Source organism: Moschus berezovskii, chromosome 2 (genome assembly GCF_049115385.1).
Source record: "Moschus berezovskii isolate FMDL1 chromosome 2, NW_MosBer_1.0, whole genome shotgun sequence".
Taxonomy (NCBI): domain Eukaryota; kingdom Metazoa; phylum Chordata; class Mammalia; order Artiodactyla; family Moschidae; genus Moschus; species Moschus berezovskii.
The window spans coordinates 44,075,174-44,094,951 of record NC_142461.1 but is presented as its reverse complement, the minus strand read 5'-3'; the positions used below and the strand labels follow the sequence as shown (position 1 = coordinate 44,094,951).

General features: G+C 43.8%; 1 long non-coding RNA gene across 1 annotated transcript; it reads right to left on the bottom strand.

Annotated features, from left to right (window-relative positions):
• Nucleotides 1–257: 257 nt before the first annotated feature.
• On the bottom strand, nt 258–17,232 carry LOC148778526 (uncharacterized). Its single transcript, XR_016038759.1, has 3 exons — nt 17,091–17,232; nt 6,267–6,329; nt 258–360 (listed from the first exon to the last, which is right to left on the bottom strand). It is a non-coding gene; the product is annotated as an uncharacterized LOC148778526 (long non-coding RNA).
• Between the last annotated feature and the right edge of the window lie 2,546 nt (nt 17,233–19,778).

The following is a 19,778-nucleotide window of genomic DNA, read 5'->3' as shown; positions in this document are numbered from 1 at the left end:
CTACTGCCGACAATAATCTCAAAGAAAGAATTGCACCTACTCAAGCCTGAGAACATATTCAAGAAGTTAATTATTTTCCTCGTGTGGTCCTTCGAGCAGCCTTTTTTTTTTTTTTTAACCTTGTTTCACTATAAAGTGCCATAGGGTATTATTCCTGTGGAACATATGGGGTACTATATAAAACCAAGTTGTTGCTGATTTTACTTAAAATCAGTTTTTATTTCCCATTTTATGTCTGCTTACTTACAGCACCTTGCACCATCTCCCGCTTGTCTGCCCAGTTCTGAGGTTCTTCCACTCAGAGCGACTGCTCCCTGGTTCCGAGCCCTCTCGCTTCAGGGTGCTACGTGACCCCGCATGCTGAGAGAAGAAAAGAGGGAGTGCCAGAAACTCATTTTCCAATAAAATGGCAACATGATTGAAATGCATTTCTCTAAATTCAGTATCAATTAAGTTTAATGGTCACAAGTCTTTCATCGATTTATAGAGCTGTGTATATCATGATTTTTAGAGAGAACATTACTCCCGAGACAGCTCTCTAATTGAGAGGAGGATTCTATAGCACAGAGACCTTCGATGAATGTTCTATAGAGATAATTTGTAGCTTTTTGTGCGGGTGGTCACTGGGCCAGCCAAACACACATTTCAGTTAGCAGGTTTACGAAATGTGTCTGGAATCACAGCAAACAGAGACTGATCACTGTATCCCCCATGACAACAGAAATCTGGGGAAAGCGGTCGTAACTGACAGGGCTTTTGTTCAGGCTCATTTTCCATTATGGGCAAATCCTCATGGCAGTATGGAAATCATGAACAGGAGACATGGAGGCCTGCCCCCAAGAGACACAGTGGAAAAGGAAAAGAAGGGGTGTGACATTGGCTTGGTCAGCAGCATGCTAACAAAACAGGCGAGGGCTTGGGACTGGGTTCCAAGGCTAGCCGATGATGCTCTCATTGTGGACTGGGTGACCTGCTATTAACTATTCACTCCTGGCTTGGGGCAAGTTACTTAATTTCCCAGATGCTCAGTCTTCTCACCTGTAAAATGAAGACATAATAATGAACATAGGTAAAGCTGAGCATATGTGTCCTCGCATGGTAAACCATCTGAGAGTCAGTTTACTACACCGGTGGGTGTGGCAACTTTGCTGTCCCAGGGTAACCAGTTAGAGATCTTAAGAGTGGGAGAGGGTGTGCCCCTTTACCACCTGCAGACAGTTACATTCTAGTTGCCTCTTGGCTTTTCTGTTTTTATTGATGGTAAGTAGTGTGTTCATGGGACTTCCTTGGTGGCTCAGACAGTAAAGAATCTGCCTATAACACAGGAGACCCAAGTTTGATCCTTGGGTTGGGAAGATCCCTGAAGAAGGGAATGACTACCCACTCCAGTATTCTTGCCTGGAGAATCCCATGCACAGAGGAGTCCAGCAGGCTATAGCCCATTGGGTCAAAGAGTTGGAAATGACTGGGTGCGTAAGCATGAGCATGAGTGTGCTAGTGCTGGACTCGGTGGTTGCCTCCAAACTCAGCTTCCCTCAAGAACTGTCAAGCTAATCTGAGCCTCCCAAGAAAGCAGGGTAGATAGTAAAATGCCATAGGTATGAGCCAGTCAAGATCTAAAAGAGTCCAAAGACAGAAAAGTAAGAAACTGGGAAAGATGGAAAATCTAGGAACACCTTGAAAGTGAAAGTTGCTCAGTAGTGTCTGACTCCTTGTGGCCCCACGGACCATAGCCTGCCAGGCTCCTCTGTCCATGGAATTCTCCAGCCAAGAATACTGGAGTAGGTAACTGTTCCCTCCTCCACGGGATCTTCCCAACTCAGGGATCAAATCCAGGTCTCCCACATTGCAGGCAGATTCTTTACCATCTGAGCCACCAGGACACCTTAGGATTTGACATATTTCCTTGGGTAAGTCACTCTCCCCCACCACCCTGCTATGTCCCCAAGCCTCTAAGGCCTCACCATGCCCTGACATCCTGCAATATAAGCAGTAAATGGCTCTCTGCTGGGGAAAATCAGAACAGTGGACACCACTGAGCACTCTCGGAGACTGGTGCTGACAAAGGCTGTTGGGTGTGTCAGCTGCAACTGGGTTTGGACCATATCTCTGCCACTGGCCGACTGAACTTGAAGAAGCTCTTGAACTCTCTGGGGCTTGGTTTCCATCAGTATAAGGGGGAGTTCATGGGATTGTTGTGGGGACAAGGTGAGCAAGTGTATTTAAAATGAAGGGCCTGATGATATGAAAGATGTTATAATTAAGGTCATCTATTTAGAGAAGTTCAGAAAAATCTCTCCAAGGTTCCATCTCCCCGCTTTGTAAAATGATTTTGTAATAGCTGCTACTTTTTAAGGCTGTGGGGAGGATTAAATGAACTAGTCAATAAATGGCACCTGCAAATAGCCTCTGGCACATATTATGCTCTATGAAATAGAGCAGATTAGATTTGATGTTTATATCCTCCTTATTGGACCTCCTGGTGGCTCAGCAGTAAAGAATCTACCTGCAATGCAGGAGATGCAGGACACAGGTTCAGTCCCTGAGTAGGGAAGATTCCCTAGAGGAGGGCATTGCAACCTTCTCCAATGTTCTTGCCTGGAGAATCTCATGGACAGAGGACCTGGAGGGCAACCATAGGGTCATAAAGAGTCAGACACAACTGGAGCAGCTTAGCACACATGCATCTTCATTATTCATTTCCTGGACTGTTAGTCTTCCTCTCTTTACCCGTCCCTCAGCATCATGCTTGGCCTCCTACAGATATCTCTCTTTTAATATTCAGACAGGATTCCCCAAAGAGCCTTAGCAACCCTCCAGTGAACACCATGGTTCCCTAGTGGGGTAAGTTGGCTATCTCTGTTCCGATAGTCACGATGAGCTACTTTGAAGTTAACTTCTGCCTTTCCTGAGAGGAATGGCCATTAGCCAAGTAAGCAGGACATCTCAACCTTTGTGCAAAAGTGAGGAGCATGCTAAAAACATTACTGATCATTTCACAGTTAATTGGCTTCTCCTTGAAGAGATGATGTGTCTCTGTCCTTGTGGGGAGTCTCATGTTCACTTCTTGTCATGTTGTTTTGAGGGAAGGGCACAGAGATTGAAAAATGCTGGCAAAGGGTCTGACCTTACTTACAGGTTGAGGAAGACTGATGGACTATGAGAAGCAGCACAGAATAGAATTAGGTAAAGATAAGGATGAGTTTGATAGCAGGACTCAGCATAGTGAGGGTTTAATAAAAACTCTGTGGTCCCTCTTTGTCAACATAAAGCAAAAATGTAAAAGCAAGTGACTGCTCCACAATCAAAGGGCAGCTAGTGAGAATCCCTTCTAGGAAACACTTATTTCCATCCAGTGTTTATTTGTAGAAATCTCTATTGTCAAAGACATCTCTGTAACCAGAATTGTCCCCATATTTTAAAAGACCGAACAGTTTCATGCAATAAAAATATGTGATTATGCAAGTATTTCCAATATGGGTAATTAAATTTCATGCTTCAGGAGACAAATTAGTTGTTGAGGGATATGTGGAAAACAATTCTTCTGCCTGTGTGTCATTTCACAACCAGCCAGCCTCCCCAATGGGGCTGTGCCTTCCTGCTGGGAAAAGAATAGGGGGTCTGTCTCGAGGAGCATTTAATAAGACAAATTCTCTTATTTTTTAATTTTTAATTCTTAACATCTCTCACCCTCAATTTGAGTGTCTTTCACCCCTTGAAGTCTGAGTCGATTCTAGGTGGATCCCAAACTGAGGGAGTTTGAAGAGACCAGGTCAGTCAGTGTATTTAGTCTTCTAGTGTTGCCTGGAAGATCTATCTAGAGGTCCTGAACTAAAATCCGAAGGTGACCCCAGGAAAATCCAATTTCCCAAGTCCTTTGGGCCTGAATGTGTCAGGCAAGGGCTGTCACTGGGGAGCTTTAGTTTGCAGGAAAGGAGGTCTGGGAAAAGAGCTGGTGATACCTGGATTGTGGACTTTCTGAAGCTCTAGTTAATTGCAGCAATGAAAATGCACATTTTCATTTAGTTATCCTTTACTGGAAAAAATATAATTCTTCATTAAAACTGAAGAGTGAATTGGGAAGGAATTGGCAATAAGATTTTATTTCCCATGAAAGAAAACTGTATCTTTTGAGGAAGAAGAATATTTTGAGAGTCTCTAAAACAAGGCTCTTTGTAGGGGAGAAACAGTAGAGCCAAATCAGATGATGTTTGGTCCAATAGATGGTATGTTTATACTAATTTATACAGATCAAATAGAAATATCAAAAAGTCATAAAACATTTGAGATGATAACTTTATTTGGATAAACTGCTTCTTTCTGATATCTACATTTTCATATTATTTTCCAGGGCTATAAAGGACAGAGCCATTGTCAGTTTTGAACTCACTTTTGTACTGAAGCTGAGTACTAAATTGCACTTAGCTTTCAGTACCTCACTGACTTCTGTGAAAAGATCTGTAGATCTAAGGAGTATGCGGGGTTGGGGGGTGGGATCCTATCTGCTCATGATCAGATTTGAGTTCTTGACCCACTCATGTCAGCTGTTATGCTCTGTTTGCCCTGAAATCCAGGGACACATGGTGGCTATAACCCTATGGCCATCAATGGCTCAAGGAAACTCTTGGGGGCACGTCAGGGATGGTAAGAAATAATACTACACTCTGTTGGGTTAGAATCCTCACCAAAACCATTTAGTTTTCACAACTGCCCGCCATAATGTGTATTTATATTTTGTAGATAAAAGTTAAAGCTCAGAGACTTAAAACCTTGGCTAGGAGCACATAGTCAGTCAATGGTACAGAGGATTTTAATTCTCATCTGAATGGCTGCAAATCCCATGTTCTATTCACACTCAGATCAGAGCAGAAAGAGAAAGAGACTATGGCAGATTGTAGTTTCCCAAAATGGCTACAGTAATGTTTCTAATCCTATATGTTCTTTTATAAACTTGCCCGTGTCATCAGGGGACAGAGTCTACATCCACTTCCCTCGGACGTGTGTGGGACTCTGCGGTTGTCTTGATGAACAGCTGTAACAGAAGTGATGCCATGAGGTTTTCAAGGTCAAAAATGGCAACCTGCATTCTTTTGTCTCCCTCTGAGTGAACCTTCAGATGATTCAGCTTGCAGCCTTTGAGCTGGCCCGGCTTATACCACCTGGAGCAGAGATAAGTTAAACCTCAGGCCTAAATTACAGATTGGTGGGCAAAATCAGTGTCACCACTGTTTTAAGCCACTGTCATGTGTTCCTGTGGTGTTAGGGGTAAAGAACCCACCTACCAATGCAGGTAGACATAAGAGATGCAGGTTTGATCCCTGGGTCAGGAAGATCCTCTGGAGGAGGACATGGCAACCTACTTCAGTATTCTTTCCTGGAGAATCCCATGGACAGAGGAGCCTGGCAGGCTACAGTCCAAAGGGTCACAGAGTTGGACATGACTGGAGCAAGTTAGCACATGTGTATGTTTTGAAGTGATTTGTTACACTCAGAGTAATAGTGACAATCGCAGAAAGCAGATCAACTCAATACTGAGAGTCACGATTTCAGCATAAGGACAAGTTCATGCCTCTGTCTTTCTCTCTAAGCACATGCTTGTGTTTGCATGTGTGCATAAATACATCATACATGAAGGCTTTGAACTGGGCACTGGTCAAATTCGTGACGAGGATGAACAAACCTACGCCTCCTGTGCCTTCTGTGTTCCTTGCTCATCTCAGAAATAGTTCCAGGCATTTGAAGCGTAAACACTCTCTTGCATGTGGCAGTTTAGAGCCCATTTTTTGTTGTAGTGGATAATGGCTGCAAAGGCTTTTACCTGCTCTGCATTTTTGTTTCAGGTCCCTTCTTGTTCCATTGGAGAATTCCTTTTGTGTTCCACGTGTCCTTGGGAGGTATCAGCTATGATGCCTCATCGTTGTCCTAACATTAACACCACCTCCGTAGGATGCACAGGATCGCAGGATCACTCAGGCTGACCCAGAGTTCACCATTTCCATTATAGAAATTGGTTAAGGGATGCCCACGCCCTTCAAACAAGGCTCAGTTGTGGGTACCCTGGGGTGGAAAACTAAACCCTGGAAACGAGAGATCATCTGTGGACATCCGAATTTATTACTCCTAATTCTTCACCTCTCTTCACACTCACCTTCTTTGCTGTGTATCTTTGCAGTTCCTCCAATTAAAATGCAGGATACATTTCCTTGCCCCTCCCTTTTGGACATGATCATATGGCTTTTTGGTCAATGGAATATTAGTGAACTCACCCACTTGTATCTCTGTTTTTGTCTCGAGAAGAACTTCTTTGCAGTAGCTTCTGCCTCTTCATCCTTGACCGGAGAAGAAGCACACATGGAGCAGTATTATTCTGGCTGCCTTATGTGAAGCAAAGTCTCTGCATGTCAGACATCAAACTGATAAGAAATAAATGCTTCTTAGTGTGTGTTATTAAGATCTGTGGATCTTATGCAGCATTTTTGGAAAACAAATAGCTAACTGATATACCTTCTTTCCATGGAGTGGCTAAACCAGGAAAACATAAATTCAGATTGTTTATGGTTGTCTTGCGGAGACAGCTCAGCTGAGAACGAGGCCAGGCAGGGGCCAGAGGAGCTGAGATGGAGAGCAAAACAAATCCATTTGAGCCCATGGATCCAGCTGCTGCCTAAAGCATTTGGATCTACCGTTGGCATTTCCAGTGACAAGGAAACAGATTCCTTCTTTTGCTCAAGAGAGTTTGAATACAGTTTCTGTCACTGGAAACAAGAATAGCCTAGGCCAGTACACGTGTCACATATAAACCATGTCTGATGTGTTCCCTGCCTGTCAAGTTCACTACTCCTTCCTGCCCACACTCTTTCGAGCACCTGAATAACCTCCTTTATACAGATACTGTTCCAGAAGATATAAAAGATTTTACAGTTGAAGTTTTCTCATGAAAGCAAACTGTCACATCTCTCCTCCCCTCCTCCTGTATAAAAGTAATACAGCCTGACCTGCAAAGGACATGGTTTGGTGTCCACCCGCTGGGGCAGGGTTTGGGTTGTCATTTGAGAAGACTAACTGGATTCTGACTCTCCTGGGGTCTTTGCAGGACATAAAGTTGAGCCACTAGGGACGACCTGTAGACTGTAAGTGAGTAAGTAAGTAAGTGAAAGTCGCTCAGTCGTGTCCGACTCTTTGAGACCCCATGGACTGTCCATGGAATTCTCCAGGCCAGAATACTGGAATGGATAGCCTTTCCCTTCTCCAGGGGATCTTCCCAACCCAGGGATTGAACCCAGGTCTCCTGCATTGCAGGCGGATTCTTTTACCAGCTGAGCCACAACAATTCATCCCTGAGTGAACAGCATGGCCATATTTGAAGGGCTGCATTTTCACCAGTATTCAGAATCCCAGGGACAGAGGAGCCTGGTGGGCTGCCGTCTATGGGGTTGCACAGAGTCGGACACGACTGAAATGACTTAGCAGCAGTAGCAGCAGCATTCTTTTCTCACAAGTCTCTTTCATCTCCCCAGCCGTCCTGCCCAGCTCAAGGGCTGTCTATCCTACACCTTCCCAGCAAGAGCACAAACCCAGCTTCCCATGCACATACATCTGCTCTGCACGTGAAACGGGAGGAGGGTGCGTGGACAGGCCGATCGGAGGCCCCAGGCCCCTGCCAGCACCTGAGCCATGTACCGTTCCCCTGGTGGCGGCCACACTGCCTGCTAACGAGCGGTCCAGCGGGCTTGCGTTCTTTCAGCTTTAATCATGAAGCAGGAGTGTAATGAGGCTGCATGGCAGAGAACTGCTGTGGAGCTTGACAAGGCATTTTATCAACGTGTCATTACATTCAGACATTGGTGAGGCCGGAGGATGACACGGGGCGCCAGCACCCATGGAGGACTTGGCAGACTGACTCTTCCTGCGCTCCTGGGAGTGCTGTCGGGGAGAGAGGCTGACCACCCTGAGCAGGTGACTCCCTGAGTGTCGGGGTGGGGTCGGGAGTGCTGATGGCAGCACCAGGCCCTGTGGAACCCCTCAGGGCGTGCTGAGCTCCTCCTGAGCTCACGCTCCCATGTCTGCAAGAAGGATGAGGCCCCATCCCGGTCACGCTGTGAAGGGCCCTTAGGTGCGCTGGGCTTCTACACAAACGTCTCCGGTAATCTTCACAACGTGCTGTGAAGGAGATGGATGTGCACCCTGCCATGGCCTCTCACATCCATCCTTCCCCGTTTTCTACCCAAAATAAGAGCAGCTTGCTTTGTCCAGGCTGACAACCTGCCAAGAAAGCCAGCTTGAAACCGCAAGCTTCCTTGCAGCTGTGGGAGACCACATCACATAACCCTGGCCGGTGAACAGTAAGTGTAAGTCTACCCAGGAAGGCTCTCAGGGGAGCTATTGTTGTCCTGACCAAAAAAAAATAAAAATAAAAAAGCACATTCAACTGGCATATGCTTCTAGCCTACTACCTACTCTTGCTCCTTCTTTCAGCATGGAAGCAGATCAAGATACCTGGAGAAGCAGTGGCTGTCTCACAACCAAGCAAGAGAGGATGGCAGGGCAGGAAGCTAGAAGGACCTCAGAGCCCTGACGAATGCAATGTTACTGTCATCGTCTCGACTTTGTTGTTGTTTAGTTGCTCAGTGGTGTCTGACAGTTGGTGACCCCATGGACTAAATAGCCTGCCAGACTCCTCTGTCCCTGGGATTTCCCAGGCAACAATACTGGACTGGGTTGCCATTTCCTTTTCCAGGGGATCTTCCTGACCCAGGGATTGAACCTGTGCCTCCTACATTGGGAGTTAGATTCTTTACCACTGTGCCACCAGGGAAGCCCAATTCCTAGCATAGGGAAGCTAATTAGCAAGAATGAAGGAAAGGACATTAAGCATGGAGGGCTCTGAAAATGCTGTCACAATAAGACTGGAAATTCCTGGCAATGCAATGAGGTTAAATAAAAGCTACTATAAAGAGAGAATGAGGGGTGCCACTCAGTAGAAGTTATATGTAAATCTAAAGGAAGCAAGTGAACTCCTAATGGTGTTTTAGGAATAACAGAGAAGATTTTCCATTTCTTCCCTACCTCTTTCTTCACCCCATTAAAATGAATTTCAGAAGCAGTATTAAACCAGAGAGGAAAAGAAAAAAAAAGTTTGTGTTGAAGATACTGACTTTAAAATTTTTATTCTATTTAAAAGGTTTAACCTTCTGTGCCCTTTCTACCCAAGTTGGGGTGAAGTTATCTTGAAACATCACATTCTTATTACCTTGAAAATTGTATCTGTGAAAAAGGTGGTGGGAGGGGATCTTGTTAGGGACTTCTTTTCCTTTAATGAGCTGTGGTTTCCTGATGTAGTCTGGATCTGCTTTAAAAGCGTCTTCATTCACATGCAGTTTCACTCAAGGAGAATTAAGCAGGTCAAACCCAAACAAGTTTTTCATTTATACCAAGAATAAATGATTTTCCCCTGGAAATGCCTGGAGAAGAAAATTCTAAGGAGAGATTTGATCCTAAACTCCAGCACCCCATGAGCCCTGAATCCAGGGATATTGTTCCTGCTTTGATCACAGGTATATGAAGGAAAAGAAGAAATAAAGACCCAGTAAGTTCTTAGCTATGTCTTGTCTTTAGATGAGAAAGACCATATTGAGTTTCTCCCAAGAGGTAAGAAAGACAAGCATCATTTACAAGTAATTTCTGAAGGGATATATAGCTTAATACCAACTTTCCCCAATTCATTAACTTAGTGCCATCCTTTCTGAATCATCAAAGCTGTCTACCAGCAGTATGGGACTATCCATGAGGTGAAAAGTGAAAGTTGCTCAGTCATGTCCAACTCTTTGCGACCCCAGAGACTATATGGTCCATGGAATTCTCTGGAGTGGGTAGCCTATCCCTTCTCCAGGGGATCTTCCCAACCTAGGGATCAAACCCATATCTCCTGCATTGTAGGCGGATTCTTTCCCGGCTGAGCCACAAGGGAAACCCCAAGAATACTGGAGTGGGTAGCCTATCCTTTCTCCATTGGGTCTTCCCAACCCAGGAATTGAAGTGGGGTCTCCTGCATTGCAGGCGGATTCATTACCAACTGAGCTATCAGGGAAGCCCATCCATGAGGTATATTTATCTAAATACCACAGTGCAATTGGAATAAACTCAGAGCTATAGGAAATGACAAATATCTAAAGGGATGGTTTCAAATGTCAGGATTTCAAAGCCAGTCTGACCACCAGCATCATGACAAGGTTGCCTGAGGTCTAGAGCAGGTCATTCCACATGCCCCTTCTCCTTACTGTAACATTTTTACTTGGGAAAATCCAGATAAAAGCCAAATATAGCCTTAAACAATAGAATTTTGAGCAAGGGCTGTAAGCAGAAGTGGCTCAGGGCCCCTGAAGCCATCTGAGGTGAGGACACCAGCCTGAAACAAAGAACAACTTGAGAACACAACAGATGTCACCCGCATCCATACTGCACAAGCCAGTATGAGAGGCCTCAAAGGAGTGAAGGCAAGGCCTGGACTGATACATCAGCATCTGCTCAGACATTTTACCAATAATACCAAATAGTCATTGAGTCCTTGCCTTGTGCCAGGAAATGTTTTAAAAACTTTATCTAGAGTGTGTTGATTTGCTTCCACATCTCAGTGGGGATGAAATCTATGGGATTCTTTATTAGATCCTTCAATAGAAGAGAACACTAAGGCTTGGAAAAGTTGAGTAACTTGACCAAGTCACCATGGTGGTTAGTGGCTGAACCATGACTCAGATGTGGGCAGCTAGTTCCCAGCTAAGAATCAAACTATCACATGCTAGACAGTGCCTTGGGAACTGGGAATACAAACAAACATTTCTCCCTGGCTTATGGCCACTTTTTTCTACTTAAAGATTCATACAATCTAGTTATGGCTAATTTTTTTCGACACAAAGGTTTATAAAATCTGGTTACCTCTTGAGATCTCCCAGTGTTTAAGGGCTTTCCCTACCTCCTCCCCCAAATTCTGGAGCTGCTTGTGAAATCTTCTTGACCATAACTGTCCCATTGCTTTTTTTTTTTTTTTATTTGCTAAGTCGCTTCAGTTGTGTCCGACTCTGTGTGACCCCACAGACGGCAGCCCACTAGGCTCCCCCGTCTCTGGGATTCTCCAGGCAAGAACACTGGAGTGGGTTGCCATTTCCTTCTCCAATGCATGAGAGTGAAAAGTGACAGTGAGGTCACTCAGTCGTGTCCGACTTAGTGACCCCATGGACTGCAGCCCACCAGGCTCCTCTGTCCATGGGATTTTCTAGGCAAGAGTACTGGAGTGGCTTGCCATTGCCTTCTCCAGACTGTCCCATTAGTCGTTCTCAACTTGACTGCAGTGGACTCTCAGTCACAGTTTCTGAGGGGTGTGGTCAGGGCATGGGTAATTTTTGTAAATCCCCAGGTTGTTCAGTGTTTAGCCAGAGTTGGGAAGCTTTGCAGCGGTCCGTGGGGAAGCAGATAATCCTCCCTTCTGACTCTGTCCTGTGCCCCTGTGTCTGTGCTAGCTTTCTGCCCTCAATCTCATTCTTTGTGGCAGAGAATAAGGCCAGGTTTGCACGGAGGACCATTTTCAACTCTGGGTTGTGAATTGCTTTGCTCTCTGTTTAGGACATGGTATAGCCAGGGCCTCAATAGCAAATATAAAGAAACTGAGGTCTGGAAAAATTGAAGAAGTGCAGTGCTCACAGTCTGGTTGCTCACAGTTGGTCTTGGTCAGGGGTGTGGCAGGGGAGGGGGGAAGATGTCAGGTTGTTAACAGCAACCCCAGGGTTTTGCTTCTCTTAAACCCCCTTGGGAGGAATGAAAGAGCCAGTGGAAATGAGATGAGGCTGTGTTAAGAGGGTCATTTACTCCTAATGATAAGATAAACAAAGTAGGTAATTGTTTCCTGACTAGAGAAAAGTCACTTGGGTGACCTTGTGAATAGGTCTTATGAATAGACACTTTTTAACCTCCATTTTGTCTTCCTTATCAATTACCTCTCATTAGGAATATAAAACTTCTACATGGCACATGTTATTTCCCTTTTGCAAAAAGATTTCAGTAATGACCATATTTGGCTAAAAAAATAAATTCAAAGACAGGCGGAGTATTTTGGTGAAAATTACCAGCAACTAACATGGCCACTTGGGATCATTCTGAGTTATAATCTTTGACTCTCTGCGGCCCATTTACTTCTCTTCAAGTATCTTTTCCCAAACATGATGCCAGTGGTCTACGGACTTCAGTTTATTGGCAAGTGCCAACTGGGTCACCAGCTATAGTTATTAAGTGGTTGTGCAACCTAATTTAAGACCACTAGACCTGCTACCTGCCCAGCCAACCCTAGAATGGCTAACAGATGTACAGAGTGCTTAGAAACTACCCCTAAAAGGATTTATTCCCATCGCCACATCCTTCACATGACACTCTGACCTCATTCAAGGAACACCTGTAGCTATTTCTCAAGGAATTCAGCAAGGACATGAAATGGTCTCAAGTTCAAAGTTATCCCATAGTTTTTATTCTTTTATAGGAAGCTGCTTGACGTCTCAGTCCTATTCACCACGTGGATTTTATAATAATTACCTGCTAAGTCCATGGCTAAATATAAAATACAGGAGTAAAATCGTATTTTAAATACAGGAGTATATAAAGCCTGGGCCTTCGTGAGTCCATTTTGTACCATAGTAAGGATATAAAAAGTGTGTGAAATGTTAAATAACTAATGGTATTCTGGACCCCTCCACCCCAGAAACATTCTTCAGTGAGTCATCTCGACAGCCTTTGAAACAGTTCAGCCCAAAGAAGTGGGTTCACAGAGATATTCAAGAAGGCTTTTGCCAAATATCCTGTTGCTATTCAAAAGGTATTTTGGCATTTAATAGATTAATTATCCATTTCGCTCCTTGAGAATATTGGATTTCTGAGTGCCAAGGCCAGGGACACCATCAGTATTCTTGCTGGGAATGAGTCTAGCCAGTATGAATGAGCTCTGGAGGTTTCTTTCCCTCTCCAGGACCCCCACCCCAAGAACAAAGGCTCACTTCTCCCCCACTCCCGCTATCTTAACAGAAACTTTGAGTTATATGGGAGAAGGCAGAGAGACGATTAAAGTACTGGAAAATGAAACCTATGAGAAATAGTGAAAGGAGTAGGGATTATAGAACCCATGGAAGACAAGGCTGAGGGGGCCTTTAAGAGCCTGCTGCTTCTCTCTGGAACAAACTCTCACGCCAAGGAACACGGCCAGCTGTTCAGCATCTCCACTGAAGACCAACCGGGAGGAAACGAGTTCAAGCTACAGCATTAGGGATTTAGGACACAAGAAAGAATTTCCTGACTTTGAGAAATGTTTAACATCAGGAAAAGTTACCCACAAGGGTTGAAGAATCTCTTTCTCTTGGGGTATTTTAAAATAGGAGATTTTTGTAGCTGTCTTGAATGATTTAAAGGCCCAGCCTAATACTTCGGGGATGGAAGAGAGATGACCAAATAATCTCTTTCAGGGGATCTTCTGGTATGAAAAACTAAGAAGGCATTTTTAGAATTGTTTTGTAAAAAATAAGATACTTAAATAAAGACTTATAATCTCTACTGATGCTCATTTGTCAATTTAGTATAAAATTTCTGTTGAATTAGTACTTAAAGAGGAGGAAACATCAGGATTTAAGGCCAAAAAAACCTTCCTCATTTACAGTTTCATCTTTTTCAGTTATTTGTGCTTGAGAAGATAGAATAATTACCTCAAGCTCAGTGTTCTCACCTGTAAATTGGAGCCCAAAATAACTGCATTGCTTACATCATGAGGTTACTTGAAGTATCAATTAAGAAATAAAAATGCTTTTAACAGCAAAAATAATTATGTTATGCAAGTGCAAAACATCATTATAAAGGTATTTTTATATAAACATCATATTTCTCTTTCTCCCTTGTTCATTTCTTTAAGAACTGAATCAAGTCTGACAAAAGAAACCCTAAACTCTTAAGGTACAGCTGGCTATTCTTGCCATACCCCTGACCCACTGTCAGGAGGAAAGTTAGAGAATTTCACTTTGAAGTCAGGCCTTGGAAGATTTCCTGATAGTCTGACAAACACAAGGGTTTCCAACTAGAATTTCAAACCTGGGCAAACATCTGAGCTCCCAATCAACCACTTGGCTCCGTTAGATTCAGGTGAATGGGCTGTCATCCTGTTCCAACCATTCCCAAATGATTTTCTTGTGAGTTGGGGTGGATCACATGGCTTGAAAGGCAGCTAGGGAAAATCGCCCAAGAGACCCCAGTGCAGGTTCTGGAAAATGGCTCACGTTACAACACGCTGATGCCATTTGCTTGGCTAAGAGGCTGTCAGAGGAGACCGCAGACGAGCCTCAGAGGCTCAGCCTTTTCCTCTCTCCTCTTGCAACGTCTCCTTAATTTGGTGAATGTCAACTAATTGGGAAAGTGTTAAGAAACCACATCACCACTTTCGGGCCTGTTCTCAGGGGACCTGCATTTAACACCACTCTCCCACTGCTGTATGCGTTCCTGCTGCCACCATCCCTGTCAATTTTTTAATAGTTGCTTTTTATTTATGTATCTATTTTTGGTCTTGCCAGGTGGCATGTGGGACCCTAGTTCCCCAACCAGGGTTGGAACCCATGGCTCCTGCATTGAAAGCACAGAGTCTTAGCCACTGAACCACCAGCAAGGTCCTTCCCTGCATTTTCCTTTTTTCAAAACTACCTCCCCTGGTGAGATAACTTCCCAGAGTTGGTTGTTTTCCAGGTACTGGTGTTGATCTACTGGAAGAACTTTGTTGAGAATCTACTCCAGAAAAGTCCAAACTCAGTAATTCTTAGGCTTTCCCCTTGCTAATGGAAAATTTATTTTATCCCCAAAATACTAAGTAAAGAGGAGAAAAAGTCTTTTACTGGAAGGAGTTGGCTAATGGCTAGAGAACCATAATGAGAATTGCCATTAAATCTTCAAGCTCAGGAAAACTCTGCTCCCTAAAAAAATGGAATAAAAAATGAAAAGGGCAGTATTTATTTGACAGCAACTGGGCTACATAACCCATCAAACTCAACGTGCAAACAGTCGGGGGACGAGAACATGCATAACCACATCCTGAAATAGGCAGCAGTGACCCCCAATGTCACCCACCTGCCCCCCAGTCAAAACATGCGTTTGCAGCAAAACATTTAATGTCAAAAGGGAATGCTACTGAGTATTTCCATTTGCATCCTCAGATTAGTTCAACTTTTTCTAGAGCCTGACTCTTAAGAAAAAAATTTTTTTTCCTCTCTACTGGTCCCTTGACAATTTCTTAGGTGTGAGAAGGAGAACAAGAGCTAAAACAAATGCTACTTCTGGGGAAAAGCCACATTGCAGATGAATTTCTATTGTTTAGCTCATTCCCATGTTTTCCCTTCTCCCTGGGGTTGAGAGCATTTTTTTTTTTACCCCATTCTACATGTGGCGCAGAGTTGTAACTCAACATAGTGAAACTCACACCAAACCGAGTGTGAGGGGCGTGAAGCCGATTTCTTGAGTCATGAAGTTTTAACTTTTGAATTAATACTTGCAGGGGAAGGTGGGAGGGTCCCCCTCCCCATATAGTTAGCTACCATAGCAAGTTGTTGGAAGGAAATTACATTGATGAAATGCTTAGACAGTGATTAATATGCGCCATAACTCATGACGAGATCCCTGTTTCAGCATTCTCCTCATCACAGAGGGATGTCCAATTACTCACTATTGATCAGCGATTGCATTGCATGGAATAGAATGGCAGCCTCAATTCATTTCATCCTATTGAGTTTCAGCCAATAACAATTGATATTTGGCACATGCTTCCCAGAGACATTTGTCTGCCATCAGGGAGTTGATTAACAGGTTGGCAGTTTGGATGTTTGTGAAAAAGGGAGGAAAAGTGTAAATTCTGCTTGTGAATTTGTTCTCATACCTGATGTGAAGGAAAAGGCAGTGTTCTCCCCTCCTCGTCTAAATTTAGTCTCTACAATCAGCTGTTGGCCCCTGCCAACCTGTTCAGATTCAACACTGTTCTGCCCTTATTTTTTATTGATAATCATGTGAATAATTAAAGTCCAAGTACATGAAACCCACATAAATCATCTTCAGTGGGCACGTAATGAACCTGGGCTCAGCCATTGCTCACAGCATAAATTAAGGCCAAAATATTCACCGTGTAAACTAAGCAAGTTGTTGCCTGCTGCAGAATTCATAGTGACCTACCTGCTTGTCAGTCAGAACCTATCACCTTCAAGGGAGTCAGCTAGCAAAGGACCCTCTTTTCCCCAACCGTCACCACAACCACTAATTCTTTTGGCTTCCATTTGACTCAACCATGGATGTTACATAAGCAGATGACATGCTATTTGTTTTGAAAGCCCCACTTGCTTCATTTGGCCATGCTTGCTGCAGCCTTAGTGTTTGCTCTGTGCTTACTTTTTTCAAAGCCCAAGCAGCGCTGTCCAGGGCTATTAACCTCTCTCGCTAATGTCATCAATCATGTGCTTGGCACCTGGGCTTTGCTAGACAAATCTAACAACATCTGCCATGCATTCTGCAACTTCCTTTTGATTCCTCACACCTTATTTTCACTTTCCTTTCCTCTTGCTGGTGAGATTTATGTCTGATCCTGTTCAGATGCCAGGGAGCTGGTAACATGCCATTCCTCCACAGGGCAGCATGCCTTGTGAGAAATTGGGGCGGCCACTAACTAGGGGTTGGCAGGTGTTCCTGGTGCCAACATCCAATGGCCACTAAAGCCTTTTACTGGAGATGCTCCTTGATTGAAAGGATGCTGCATCCTGAGAAACTGCTCATAAGTATACACAGGAACACGGCACAATTAAAGCATCTTTGGAAAACATCATTTAGTTCAGACAGTAGGTTACGCACTTCCTGCCCAGACGTAAGGAGCATCCAAGAGCACCATGTTGGCCAAAGCCCTGCTCTGTGTTTCTTCTGATCCCCTCCTTCACCGTCCCCAAGGGCAAGTCCCACTTTATGTCTGTGACATCATAATTCTTAAGACCAGGAGTTGTCTGGCATCACAGGGTCCTACCTGCCATCATGGTGTGGCTTTCACATACCTGAGATGACACCAAGATGTTTACTCTGATTGAAATGTTCAGGAACCCAAGATCAATAACTGTAGCTCCTCGTGACAATGACTCCTCATCCATTTCCTTATGGCAGACACGTCCTCCAGCCAGTGTTCTTAGGACTTCCAGATAGACGATCTTCAAGGAGAAACCAAGGTCCTAAAATATCAGGTCTCTCATTTTATTAGTCACCTTGTAAAAACTTAAATTTGCCCTCAACCTTTTGTGGTGGAAGATGAAGAATATGCAGGAGAGAGAGACAGATTGTTAAATAAAAAATATCTGCTTTCATGAAGCTGTCACTAATAATGAAGAATGCATTTCAAAGTTCTCTACAAGGCATCCAGGGCTATTTAAATGATCAAGGAAAGTGAGCACTCATACCTCAAAGATTTTTTTTTTTTATTTAATATTCAGTAACTTCACTCTTGGCTTACTAAGCCTAATATTTATCTTTTTCAATGAGAATCATAAATTGTGAATCTTTTTTTAAAGAAAAATACATGTTTATTTAGTTTACAAGCCCATGTCTTCCCTACATAAAACTTATTTTTTTATGGTAAGGCTATAAAATAAGAGATAATATTTTAAGGTCCTCCTTGTCTTAAAGAATTCAATTGGCAGTATTTGGGTGAGAGAAGGATAAGGGAACTGATTCAGTCAATGCCAATGCAAGTGTATCTTACTTCTAAAGAGCTCTCAAATATTTAATAAAAAAAATTTGTAATAGGCTTAAGTGAAGTAGGCAGCAAGACACACATCACATGATGCTTGTGATAAACAGACCTGTAATTGAGGTGGTGTGAAAGAGCAAGGGCTGCCCTCAAATATAGTGATATTACATTTTTTTCCACTTGGATGCCCTCCCCACACACACTAATCCACAGATCTGAGGAGGAATAATCCACTACCATCCAATTTTCTAGGAGATTTTTTTTTTCCTTCTTGAATGAGGCAATTTGTTCAAGAAGGAGCGTAAGTATTAACTCTTTCTCAACTAGATAGTCCTCACAAAAGAAAGATTAATTCTATCATGGGAGATTAAGGTTATCAAATCAAAAAGCCTAGTCAGCGGCCCTCAATTTCTAGCCATATCCCCTCTCGTTTAGAAAAATAACCAGAGAAACTGTGATTTTTCCAGGAAAGCAGAAACAAGAAAATTCACTATTGAATCCACAAAAATCTTACAAACGAAATGGGGTAGCAGTTCAACCAGACTCTGGCTTTAAATATTTTCTACCTCAGAGACAGAGCTAGAGAAATACACACAGAGACATACACACACCGAGGTGGTAATTTGGCAAACATTTTCTATGATGCTCAATTCAAGGAAAATAAAATATGAGCCCAGGTTGCTCAGAGTGTAGTCAGGGAGACACGTTTGCAAATTACAGAAAGCATGGAAATCATTAAGAACCAAGTGTTCAAAAATTATGGAAATACAGAAAGCAAACTTCACTTAGCAGACATCAGCAAAGACTCTCTTATAGGGAAGGTAAGGGTTTAGAAGGGAAGGCAAGCAAGAGAAAAACAAGCATGGTACCACCAGTGGCCTTGGAGAGCAAAATCATAATGTGGTTGACCTTCTATTATATGTTATTTATGACAGTGACTTATTTTGCAGGATCTGGTTCCCAACTCTCAGTGTAGGACCTCAGGTCCCCTCATACTCCCCAACTCACCCCCAACTCAAATTTTTCATGGTGTCTCCAGGGATATCGAACATGTGCCCCCCTGAGAGGTCCCAGCAGTTATCACCTGCATCCACTGCCTTGTCCTCCCCTTTACTCTGGCCTCCCAGGGCTAGTCAGACTTGAGTCTGCTGGCCCTGCTGTGTTTGTTGGCACCACTACCAGTTCTGCTGAGTTCTGTGCCAGCCAGTTCCACTATACCAGTGCAACAGCTCCTGATTCCCGCAAGACAGTGCTGCCCCCGAGAGCCCCATGACTGCCACTTCCCCTCCCCCTTCAACTATCCTAGTGTTCTCAGACCTTGGAAGTGTCAGGTCCCCAAAGCTGTGTCAAATGCTACAGAGACCACACGTACTGTGCAGTCTTGCATTAGTCGCAGGGAAGAACTCTTTCCACTTTCATACACGGTTCCCACTCTCTGAAGACTCCAACACAGGGGACTAGGGACAGCCTCACTGAATTCCCAGAGTCACCCCCAACCCTCCCCAGGCTTTCTCATCCCTCAAACGGACTTCTCTCCCACGATGTGATTTGGCCTTTGTGCAGACACATACAGGGTAGTTCACTATGTGCCTGAGTATCTCAGTCCATGTGATGGATGTGGCTTATGATCAAGCTGAGACCCTCCCCCCCACAAGACAACAAGCAGCATGATAATGGGAAGTTCCTTCAGAATCCCCCTTTAAATCACCACAACTAAGAAGAAAAGTCTTGTGCGTCAAAACGCTTAACTATGGGAGGTGGAAAAACTGATCTAAAATAGCTTTTTTTTAAAAAAAAAATCAGGAAATTCTTTAGTTCAGACACTTGAACAGTCAGATGGATCCACGTCTACACAGCTTGATTCAGCCCTCAGACAATGGGATCAGGACTCCGTTTCTCACCTTTTATTTCTTGGCTCCACTTCCTTGGCTCTGTGGTCAGGCTGGTTGGTGCCAAGGTAACTGCCAGCATATCCTAGTACTGTATCATTCTCTGTGTATTA